Source organism: Pristis pectinata, chromosome 12 (assembly GCF_009764475.1).
Source record: "Pristis pectinata isolate sPriPec2 chromosome 12, sPriPec2.1.pri, whole genome shotgun sequence".
In the NCBI taxonomy this organism is placed as follows: Eukaryota; Metazoa; Chordata; class Chondrichthyes; order Rhinopristiformes; family Pristidae; genus Pristis; species Pristis pectinata.
In genome coordinates this window covers 26,384,345-26,397,505 of record NC_067416.1, presented here as the reverse complement: position 1 = coordinate 26,397,505, position 13,161 = coordinate 26,384,345, and positions in this window count along the sequence as shown.

Below are 13,161 nucleotides of genomic sequence, written 5' to 3'. Positions count from 1 at the left end.
GGAGTGTAATTGTTGTTGGGGTGAATGGTATCAACCAGTGAATATACTGGTTTTTATCCGCGATTCGATAGTTTTTTTTTCTAACTAATTCACTGGATTTTTATTTTATTTCCTAGTTTCATAATTGCATACATTAGGTAGTGAGATCTGTAGATGTAACTCCATTTCAACTCTGTTATTTAAAGGGATATTGCAAGCGAGACAGTTGATGGATTCTGGATTTGCTTGCACAGCACAAAGAAGTGCAAATGTACCAAGGCTGCTCCGAGATTATATTCCCAGATGAAGGGAGGAAGAAGCCTGCTGGTAACCCAAACCATGTATGGCTAGTAGTCACAGAAGTGAGCAGGAGCTTAGACCACTGTCTAAGATAAAGGCTGCAGGTGACTTAATTACTTCATCAGACCAAGAAATAGGAGCATAGTAGCACACTCACTTGTATTACTGTATTTGATAATGTGTGTATTACTGTAATTCCACACTCTGCCCTATCATGCCTGCTCCAGTACATAACTCATCACAACAATTCTTCTTGCAGGTACGCCCATCCCTCCCTGTCTACCACGTTCCTCACTTCCCCATCTATTGATCCACTGTTCACATTTGATCTCATGGCTATGGAAAGTCCTGTCTCTCCTTCTTAGTCATCATCAACAAATGCGCTGCATCCACCCATTTAAACTGTGTAATAGATTTCAATCATAGGTTTCTTCTTTTCTACTTTACATAGAGCCTGAGTACAAGGTCATTGGCAGCGGGGAGGTGGTGGCATCTCAACAACCTGGTGACAGAATTCTATCTCATCCAGTCATCTTGCATTTCAGCATTCACTTGAAGTCAGTAGTGTGAGAAATGATCATGTGCATAATGATTACCTAAAATATCTTGACCTTGACAGTTGTAATTCATGTGCTCAATCTTCCATGGTATCTTTACCCTTTCTGTGGGTTGTGGCAGTGGGATGACAATGACAGCTCCTCCTCACAAGAGGTCATCTAACCTGATCATGTGCCTTCACAGGATCCATGCCCATCACGTATCTGTTTAGAAACTCACTCTTCAATAGGTGGTGTAAAAGAAAGGTAGTTGGGCTTTCACCTTGCCATTCACATCACAATCAGGAAGAGTGGACGAGGGAAGCAGAGACAGCAGTGGTAAGTCAGCATTAGAGTATACACTACTTTCCAAGTTCTACTCAAGAGCAGTCACTTCAGGGACCATTAATGAATAGAATAGTCTGCAGCAGGAACAAAGAATATATGATTTTACTGGCAGACATCCCAGCTACATTGAGCATATGGTGATTTGTGCATAAGTGACACAAAATTACAGGCACTTGAATTGATGTCTTTTAAGTTATGGAAAGAGTGGTTAACTGCAGCAATCAAGTAAGTCTATGCAGGGTTTACTTGAAGATTTAGACACAAGGAACACTGAAGTAAGAAGGTTTCACTATGTCCTTGCATTGGTTACTCATTACCCCAATGACCTGTTGTAAAGTATCCACTGCTAACAGGGAAGGTCAGAAGGGCGATGGGAGGGATGGTGAGAGAGGGCATAGAACTAGAAGTTGTGGTCAAAAGACTTTTGCTTCTCTCACTCAATGCCCCACATGATGCCTTGTGTCACCAGTGCAGTTGTACAGACTATTGCAGGAGCTCAAGGCTGTAAAACACCAAGACATTAAAATCCAAAAGCATTTCATCAGGCGAAGAAGGATATGAGCAGCTTATTACTACCTCTGCTGAAGCAACAAGGATTGCGCCAGGTAGGAGTTCATGGAAGAGTAAAGATATGTAGTTGCACATGGGCATGCACACAGGTGGTTCGCACAACATAAGAGTGGTAGGTTTCTGTATTCTGACTGACATAAATATTACGTGTGCTATATCGGAAATCGAAAGAAAATGTGCGCAAGGATCAGTACGGCTCAATCAACCCACGCTCGTTTGATCTGGTGTAGTCACCACACCAACTTCATGCTACCTGTTCACTATCATGACTTCATCATCTGATGACATAACTGTATTGTTCAGACTGTGCCATTCAAATCGACAACCAGCCTAATGTGTGCTATAATATTGCACTGCAAATGACAATTTAAATTCTGATCAAATTAGCAGTCAGTGTCAAAGTAAGTAGCAAAATGCAGAACAATTTCTCACCCATCATCTTTCAAAGTCTCATCCCTATATTTACATTCTTTCATGGTCTCTGTTCTGTATATTTCTGAAACACCTCCAAATCTGCAAACTCTTTTTCTGATTCCAGCCATATGTTTCCCCCACCCACTCACACTTCTCTGACTCATCACCGATGACAGCTGCTTACTACCTGAAATTTGCTGCTTCTGCTTTTCCACCCCCTTTACCCTCCCTAAAATACACCTGTGCGATGAAGTTTACGGTCATCCCTGCTCATTTATCTCTGCATCCACTAATGTCTGTTTACACCTCTATGAAGTGTGTTTAGTGTATTTTTCTGCATGTGGTGCACTATTTAAAACACTGTTGCAATATACCCATGTGTTTTCATTGTATCCCTTCAAATTGGAAGTTTATTTTCAAATAAAATTCATGGGTATGATTTGCTACTATTAAAAAAGCTTTCAAAAATTGGATTAATCATAATGATGAATGAGAATGCATGCAAAAGCCATACATTACTTTATGTCATAACAATTGCTGGTGCAGTAAACTTCAGATATAGATTCAACTGCTTGCTTATTATTGCTGAATTCATTACAAACTGCAGTATCAGAGTTTATTTGAAAAGATATTGAAGGACTCTGCTGATGCTATTTGCCAAAAAGAATGCCTTAAACGGAGTACTGAAGCAATGAAAGCAAGATCCAAGTGTCCTTCACTTTGCAAAGCTCTGTCATTATTCAAGCACTCTGAAATATTCATGACCTGTAGTTCTTTTTTATGAAGAAAATACTTCCACTCTCAGTCACTGAGTCAGCTAGTTTTTCTCTTTACACTCAGAAGTGAACCTTACACTACTCATTAATCTGAATGTATTTTTAGACGTGGCTATGTTGTTGATTATGGTTGCCCCTTTGCTGTAATATTACTGAGTTATTTTTAGATAGTTCAGAACTAAACTGCCAAGATTTCACAGAAATTTCACTGCGAACATTCACATACATTTCAAATTTCTGAAAGAAACAAGGTTCTTTTTTTTAACGTTTTTATGAAATGAAACAAATGGGTGGCAGAAAATGCATACATTTATCTCTGCAATGTTTCATTTGTCGTTGCAGCTGGAGGCAGCTTATTCAAAATACATTTATGCTGAGTAGTCAATCACCACAGAATAAAGAAAAACCATGGGCCATGATATTGCAACCAAAAACTGCTTCACTGTTTAAGAATTAGCTTCTTGCCACAAAAGATTCTTCTAAAATCACATTCATATTAATTTATTTACAAAATACAAGTTAGCTGACAAAACCAGTGTTTATCACCCATCCTCTGAAGCTGGTTATGAGCCAACTTCTTGAACCACTGCTGTCCAAGTAATGGAGGCACTTCCAAAATAGCAAGTTTATTTTAACCCAGCAAAGATGAGAGAATGCCAATATATTTTCAAGTGAAGATATAGGTGTGTGATTTGTCAAAGAATCTGTAGGTGGTTGTGTTCTCACGCAGATGCTGCCTTTGCCCTTCCAGGTTTGGGAGGTGTTGTCAAAGAACCATTGGTAATTTGCTACTCTTCCTCCTTTAGGTGGGAGAGTTTGCAGTCACATTGTGGTAGCAGTAGAGGAGTGAATGTTTAAGGTGGTGGGTTGGATGCCCATCCAGCAAGCTGATCTGTCAGACCTGTGAAGAAATATTGTTCATTTGCCTAGAAACCCAGCAACATCCAAGACAGAGCAATTTGCTTGATTGGTAACACAACCACCTGTCTAAATTCTCACTCCCTCCACCACCAAACCCACTGTGGCTATGAGACAATTCATCTTTCTGATGCAGTGCAACAACTTGACAGGTCTTCTTTAATGGCATCTCCTATCCACCTGGAAGCCAAGAAGGACAACATCATCAGGAGAACAGAAATCCAAACTTACTTTCAACTTGCACATTGTACTGGTCTGGAAAAAAAAACTGCTGCTCCTTCACCATGCCTGGTCAAAATTATGGACCATCCCAACCAATCACATTGTGGGAGGACATTCATAAGAACATAAGAAAGTAAGAGAAGGAGCAGGCCACTCTCCCCCTCAAGCCTGCTCCACTATTCACTCTGATATTGCTGATCTGCCCCAGGCCACATCTTCTCTCCTGAATGCAGTGGTTCAAGGTGTTACCTCATCACTTCCTTCTTGAGGACAATTAGGGATGGCAGTAATGTTGACCTTGTTAGGAAAACCTACAACACCTGTATGAATAAAAAAAAGATCTATTTCATAGGCAATCTATTTCATCTGTCAAACAATATATTATTGTATTCTGATTGATAATATGGTTCAATAAAGTCCTTTATGCTGTTATACATAGACCATATATGCCTGGTCTATATATGACTCCAGACTCATATCTCTTAATTATTCCATGAACTGGCCTAGCAGGTTTGCTTTATGGAAGTTGCTTCCTAAATAGTCAAGTGTTAGGTTCTGCTTCTGCACGGTTAAAAAAAAAGAAAGCCCCTGACAACCAAGTCTAGAAGAAAAAAACTGCTTTTGAGAGTCAGATTATAATATTTTTATATTCTTACATGGGATTAGTCATCACAGCTCAACATTCATTGCTCATTCCTACTTGATTTGAACCAAATTTATAAAATGTGAGTACAGAATTACATATGGACCAGCAAGTATCCTGTTCTAAAGACTGCCCATGTATTTTATCATGGTACAGAAGCTTATAGAGTATATTCAACATCTCTGATCACCTCAGCCATAGAACATCCCAGGATTGACTTCAACTGTGTAGGACATAACTACATGTCCATAAAGCAAGGAGGGAACTAATTAACCTAAAGAGCGCCCCTGAATTTAGAGGTATCACAGCATGTGTTTTCTTTTCCTAAGACTGATTGTGGTTGGTTCTAGTAAGGTGCAGTCAAATTTGGTTGCCTAATCAGATCTGAAGAAACTCAATTATCTAATCTAGATCATTTGCTTGGCTCAGTCCATTATCAGTCCTTGGAGTGCAGTGCTAAACCCTGGACAAATACCTCTGCAAAAAATTAAAGACCTTTGTCTCCTCACTTCTCTTTAATCTCCACCTCTCTGGGTTTGCTGGACGTGGAGTCTAAGGACACCATCGTAATTACTGGAAGAGGAACATGAAGAAGGTGTTAATTATTTCAGTACAAAAAGGTGTAAACTTCATGTTGATGTCCATTGTTCCAGAATGTTTGCTCCCAGCTGCACTCTCATATAAAAAGAGGTCCATGCATCCTCCAGATTTTCACAGGACAGACCACTGCCTTAGGAGGATTTTCCAATGTCTTACTCAATCAGAGGGCATCATCATTAAAACCAGAATTACATTTCCCAGATCATTTTACTTTTACACAGACTTCTTATTTGGCTAGATATTCATTGATTTTGTCCAATGACAAGTAACACCAGAAACACGCAGGAGATTTGCCAAGACAGCCATGAAAGCCTCCATACATGGAATTAGTCTGTAAATGGTCCTGAAACTGACACATTAAAAACTTGTCTGCATGCTTTTGATACTGTACATCAGCCTCCAGAAGAGAGGGCTATTGGATCTCACTCACCATTCACTGGGTGATTTTTCCTCCGGTCGCTGCAATAATATCTTGTGCTCCTTTGAAAAGTTGAGCCTGTAGGATTTGACTTCATGGCCTCTCCAAATAATCTCAGTTTCTTGGCCCCTCGAAGCTATTTAACATCCCTGCTTAACTACCTATCTCTGCTTCTACTCATTTAATCACTCAACCCTGGCTGATCATCTTGTGTGCTACTTTTGAACTGTCGGTATAAATTTCTCGAGATGGATACCTACTATGAATAACTGTAATGGTAGAGAGCTGATTGGCACGGTAGTGTAGCAGTTAGCGTAACACTATTATGGCGCCAGCGACCCAGGTTCAATTCCCGCTACTGTCTGTAGGGAGTTTGTACGTTCTCCCCGTCTCTGTGTGGGTTTCGTCCGGGTGCTCCGGTTTCCTCCCACATTCGAAAGACATAGGGGTTAGGAAGTTGTGGGCATGCTATGTTGGCGCCGGAAGCATGGCGACACTTGCGGGCTGCCCCCAGAACACTCTACACAAAAGATGCATTTCACTGTCTGTTTCGACGTACATGTGACTAATAAAGAAATCTTATCTTATGATTGAGTTTTGCTGAGAAGATCCTAGAACCGTCTTTTAACAACAGTTGCAGATACATAAGTACAACTTGTAAGGAGGATGTTCTCAAAAAGACATTATAGGAAGCAACCTTCATGAAATTAAACTGCTGGAGGCTTTTTTTTGTTAGTGTCAGCAGGAGTAAATAGTATGAAGTGTTAAAGAAGGATCAGTGTTGTAGAAATAGAGCTGAGCCCACATACCCTGCATCTCCATCTCCGGTCTTGTCCTCCAAAGCACCAGTCCTTCAATTGCAGAAAGCTACAATGTTGCTTTGTACTGCCTCCTCCTAAAAATGAAGAAGCATCGACTGAACTTTGCAATAATGTATGTATAGAATTTTCACCCATCTCTATAATGTTCCTTAACCCCACCTCCACATATCTCCCCCCAACATTCATAAAGTAGCATGTTGTGAAGAAAAGAACATGTAGCATTAAAGTGGTGGCCAAGAGAAGAATGTGTTGCAGTTTGTCTTGGCTTTTCTTGTGGTGACAGAAGTTCTGGACAAAGAATTTGTTGGACTTCATTCTGTTGGAAGCATTGGAAAAAAATGGGTTGTAGCTTAATGCCCCCCTAGGTTTAAATATTCTTCATCATGATTATGCCTTTTACCACTAAAATCCATCATTCCATTTACTATGTGCAACTGAGGCTTGGTATATTTAATCAAAAAGCACAAAACCACAAATGCTGGAAATCTGAAATAAAAAAAGCTGAAAGGCCATTGATCTGATACATTAACTCTGTTTCTGTTTCCACAGATGCTGCCTGACTTGTTGACAATCTCCAGCATTTTGTATTCTTCTTTCTATATAGTTAACAGGAAAAAGTCCTTGGCAATAATCATAGCAGATTAACTTATAAGACGTCCCTCTGCTATACTTTTTCAGCCACTGCACAGGCAACTCAACAACAATGTCAGTGAGTAATGAGAGGTTACTCTACCTGTCATACAATATATTGAATATTATCTAACTTCCAATGTCAGGCTGATATTTTATTTAAGCAAAGTTAGATAAGGCGGGAGCAGAGCATGACATGTGGAATAACCTAATTATTCTGTCGCCTTTTTATCTTGTAAGTCAAATGTCACAAAATGTAAACCTTCTGTTTGAATTTAATTTGATCTGATGGAGGTAGTTCACAGAAACTGCTTATTGTGAAGTTCATGCTGATTATGTGTTGATAAAGGACATTTTAAATTTTGATTTATATTGAGACATAGATAAAGGACCTTGCCAAGTCTTTCTAAGATGCAGATAGATTTCTGCATTAAGTCATTTATGGATTTGACTCCAGAGATAAATTTACAGCCCTTCGTTGGAGTTTACAGTCCAAAATGGACCCAGCTAAGTATTCTAACTGGTCATGCAATTATTATTTATTAGCCATGATGTAATCTGAAATAGATCATTGAATTTTCATTTAACCATACTCCTTGTGAAGGTGAATATCATAAAGTAAAGCAATAAAAGTTAAGGGAAAGGAAGCTTCTTTTGGATTTTCAGCTCACACTTGGTAAAAAGCTAATACTACAAATCAAGAACGGAAATTAGCACTGGCCAGGTTAGCAGACAAACAGTGGCCTAGAAATTATAGTGTGTTGTTATGTGTGTGCTATGGTTGTTGCATGGTGCACTGACAATCACTTCAGAAAAGGGCCTGCTGCTGCAAATTTTGGGACATTAGACACTATTGATGCAGATTTGCACCTTTTTCTTGGTGCATTGCAGAATGTGTGAAGGAAAATGCACAGTCCATGATTGAGTGGGAGTCTGAATGGGTTGGGGTTGGGGAGATTGTGGCCAGGGAATGGGAGGTAGGGGGCAGAGTAGGTGCTGGTTATTAGAAGATCTGGCTGATAGCAGGGGGAGTAAAGTTCCAGATGTGCAAGAATGACTCATGCCAGGAAGTGCCTAATCTAGTTTCCTGACAAGTGCAGAAGTGATCACCAACATGATTCACTCCTTCCAAAATACATATTCAATAAGCACCATGCAATCAAATTATGACCTCATTCAGATGACTTTGGGTAACTATTCCTTTTGAAGTAGTGAATAGTGGAATATTAAATGAATGCATTAAAAGAGAAATGTTCATATTCAGGCTGCTGACTTGAGCATTCTAAAAGGAGCAAAGGTTCTGATCATTGTCTGAGAACATTTAGTGAAGGCTTAGAGCTTTTGCGGAAAATAAATCAGAAGATTTAAAGAGTACCTGAATGATCATATGAAGAGCCATGAGATAACGTGAGAAATTAAATAAAATATTACGATTAATTAAAAATAAAAAAAAACCAAACCTGCACTTTTCAATCAAGGTCAGCCACATTAGGCAATGCATGCAGCTTATTAGCTCAGTATGTTTAGACTCTTGCTCAGACTGAATGCCGAGCTGAACCATCCATTGAAGTTAGCTGGCAGTGTCATAGAGAATGGCTGGCTAAACAACAGTATGCTCCCACCCAACGTTTTGTGGCGTTTTGTTGCATCCTGACCCTGATCTCCCCAATTACCCCAAGCCCCCCACCAACTCCTTGATCCCTGATCCCTCAACTTCCTGACAGGGCCCATAATCTGCACTGTGCCCACTTCTCCTGAACCACAAGGTATCACTCTTTAGCTAGCCAACCTCCTTCTCAAGCAAGTGTAAATCTTCTGATGACCTCCCCCCACTTCCATCTCAGCCTTGAGTCTCCAAAGGCCAAACATATTATTCCTGCAGCTCTTTAAGAATGTTCTTTTAAAGTTTTTTTATGAGATGTGGGTGTTTAATACCCATTTTTAATTGCCCTTGGTTTGCTTGGCCATTTCAGAGGGCAGTTCACAGTCAGCCACTCTACTGTATGTCTGGAGTCACACTTAGGCCAGACCAGGCAAGGGCCAAATGATCTTGTTCATTAAAATTATGAACCAATGGGTTTTTGCAACAATCTGGTAAATTCATGATCAATGACTGACACTAACATTCTAATTCTAGATATATCTAATTTCATAGAAATTTGTAATTAAATTGACTAAAATAAGTACTTGGAAGTATTGTCTTCCATATTTTGAAAAAGTTTTGCATGAAGAATAACGCTTTTGATTTCCTTCCACTTTTAAATATATTTAATCCAACCCAAAATTATGATGGATAATATGTTGGGAAAAGATGTAATAAATATTTAAGCATAAAATTCTGAGCAAATATTGTAGAGATTTTTGAGCAAGAAACCAAGAACATTATACTCCATCATCTAAATTAGAAGATTAATAAATAAACCAAATTCTGCTGTATAATATGGCTGCAGAATAAAGTATTTTATCTTGATTGGCAGGTTGCTATTGAAAGATGTAACATCCCAGAATTTTTCCAGCTGTGATAGTTATAATGTGAGCAGCTGAATTGCTAGAGATTCTGTACCTCTTGTGAATTCTAAAGTCAGAGAGCAGTACTGCTCTTACTGCCAATCAAAAGCCAAGCTTGAAGCATTCTGGTCAGTATTGTATGTAAGTGAAAGGCTTTCTGCAAACTTTGGTCATGTAGCACCCACTGTGTGGGCACTGTGGGTGCTGATTGGTTCCAGTATGGCATCTCATGCTTACACATGCCTATTTGTGCCAAGAGTCATCCTCATCCCCATCCCTATTTAGATTGAAGCTAGTGTGAGCAACATTCCAATGCCGAATGTCATCCTGATTTGAGACCAGCTATGTCCAAGTATGTATCAGCAATGCAGCTGACACATGTTCAATACACAAGGATAATCAAAATTTCAGATGAAAGGACCACCCTAAGCCATTCGATCAGCTCTTTTGAAAGGGACAATCAAATTACTTGCAGCTTTGCTGCTGACAGATTTAGAATTGGTGTTTTTCCAGACCTAGTGATACTTTTTGAAGCCTACAGGTAGAAGAAAAGGTGGTGCACCTTCATTTCCAGGATTCTTCTCTTTGTCTACCATTCCCATGGTGAGAAGGCAAACAGAACCAGGTGAGAAAGGAGGCAGTTATATGTTTCTACCAGTCTTCCAGAATATTTGTTGACTTGTCCCTCTCTAGTACCCTCATGATTCTGAGATCATCCATCCAAGACTTGTATAAACAGGACACATCTGCTCGTTGTTCCCATTTCAATTTCCTAATTTAGAGACTTTGCAACTGCATAGAATTAGGTGACCCTTACCTTCCGATCTCAGTTGAATTAGCAGTCTGGTTTTACTTCCCTTCTTCCAATGGACTGGTGATCACAACACAGTTGGCTTCTTTTCCTTTGTGGAGGTTTACTTGTTAGCCGTGCAGCTAAAAATGATCACATAAGACTATTAATGATTATATAGTAGTATTAAAGAATTTGTTACAACTGAGAGTAGGGTCTGAAGTGGACCTCCATTGGTTAAAATGATGGCTTGCTTGCCATCATGTAGCAAATATAAGATGGAGTTAGATTTCTGCAACTGCCAAAATTGAGAAGGTTGTTCCATGGTCCCTTGCATTTGACAGAGCAAAGACTTTTGAGAGATTAGAAAAAGACAATGTTTAGTGGTTGATGATGCTCCCTGCATTTCATTTGAGCTGATGCATGGTGAAGATTATGTCTGCTCTGCCTGCACATGGATGGAATCTTCTCTGTAATTTGGAGAGCACCTTGTTGCCCAGTTGAAGCAGGCAATTGAGGAGATCCCTGGCAATTGCTTTCCCTGTCGTAGGGAGCAGGGAGTCCCCTCTATATTTACCATAATTGAATTTGTCTCATTTCTTGAAGATCGCCATGGTTAGAGCATCTCTGATGTGTCCTCCTCTTCCCGGACATAGTAGTGAACTTGTGGCTGAAGTTCCTTTCCAGCAACTTCAGCTGTGATACCTCTTGAAGATCTCTTGAGTGCAATCTCACCCTGGGCAGATAGCACCCACACCATCCTTTCCTCCTGCTCTTGTTGGAGGCCATTTGTGCCCAGTGATTCTCCACTTTCATACCCAGTTTCTAGCCCAACTACTGTTAGCAATCTCAATGAGTGGTGCTGAGTGATCATTACAGAATCACCAAACAATCTGCTGGAGGAACTCAGCGGGTCAAGCAGCATTTGTAGGGGGAAAGGAGTTGTCGACATTTTGGGTCAAAAGCCCACACGAGTTCTTCCAGCAGATTGTTTGTTGTACCAGATTCTAGCATTTGCAGTCTCTTGTGTCTCCATTATAGAATCACCACTGCTGCCTTAAGCTGATCAGGTCAGGTAGCATCCATGGAGGGAAATAAACAATCGATGTTTGGGGTTGAGACCTGTCCTGACGAAGAGTCTTGACCCAAAATGTCAACTGTTTACTTCCCTCCACAGATGCTGCCTGACCTGCTGACTTCCTCTAGCATCTTGTGTGTGTTGCTCCAGATTCCAGCATCTGCAGAATCTCTTGTGCCTTCAGCTGATGATTGTCCATAATTTGCACATCATTAGCAAGCTAGGCAGAATCTGTAGAGAGAGAAACCAAGTTAACATTACTGGTCAACCATTTCAGGTCAACGACCTTTCATGGGTGATGGGAAGTTGGGTGGATTTCTCTTTCAGCAAGTTATAATGGCCTTGATAGTGACTTCCACCACTGATTCAAGCCACGACATACTCCCACTCTAAGAGGAAAGTAAAAAAAAACTACAGGTGCTAGTACTCTGAATTAAAGCAGAAATGCTGGAAAAACTCAGTAGGTCCGACACCATCTGTGAAAGAGAAACAGTCAATGTTTCGGGTCAATAACCATTCAAAGGGTTGCTGGCCTGAAATATTGAATGTGTTTCTCTTTCTGCAGATACTACCTAACCATGTGGGGTTTTCCAGCATTTTCTGCTTTTATTGCTCTCTAAAAAGTGCAGATTGTCTTTAATCAGTGCAAGCCAGCTTAAACTAATACTGGCCCCTAACAAAATTGCCCTTAGGCAATCAACAGCATGGTTAGTGCTGGCTGGTTGCTGAGATGATGATAATGAGCAAGCAGCACAAATTTCATGCACAGCTTGCACTGGTTTAAATGGGTGCAATTTAATTGCACATTATGATCCTGGCACACATTTCCAGCACTATCCAATTTACCTTGTACTTTGATTTTCTGACGCTTGCTCAATCAAATCCTTTGAAAGTCATTGAAGAGCATCTATATACCTATTTTATGCCCAAGGGGGAAAAAAAACACTTAAATCTGCTGGTCTTGACTAATCAGCACATGAAAATCATCCCCCAGTGTGCAGTTGAAATACTGCAGTGACTATGCTCTTCCAAAATCTTTGAATAAATTTGAAAACTAATTCAAGTCATCCACCTGAAGATCCCACTGATATTGTAAGAACACAGTTCATTTTATATCATTTTCATCTGTATATATTTCTCAGGAAATACTATCACGTAGCAGAATCTGTAGGGAAAAGATATTCAACTAAATGCGAACATTCTGTGTGGGCCATGTGTAGCTCATTAGACTCCTTTGTCTGACATGCACAGAGGCTGCCAGCCATTCACAGAGATGTGAAATAGCATGCGCTGCACACTTTGACATCAGTTACGCAAAATTCATTCGCACATACCTAATAGAAAAGAAGTTCTTTGGAAGACAAATGAATCATGCTTCTGTGCTGCTGACAGGGGATCAGCTTTACCTACCTCGTGGCAATTGCAAGTGCTTTTCCTCAAAAGACCACCCCAACCCTTCTTCACTGTAGATGTCATTTGGTCTGTCACTACTAATGCCTGTACTATCATGCCAGTGACCCCCTGTTCCCACTTCATTTCATCTAATGCTCTGATTTGATTCTCAAGTCATGACCACCTTAAATGCCCAGCTGAATTCTTGAATTACCCAT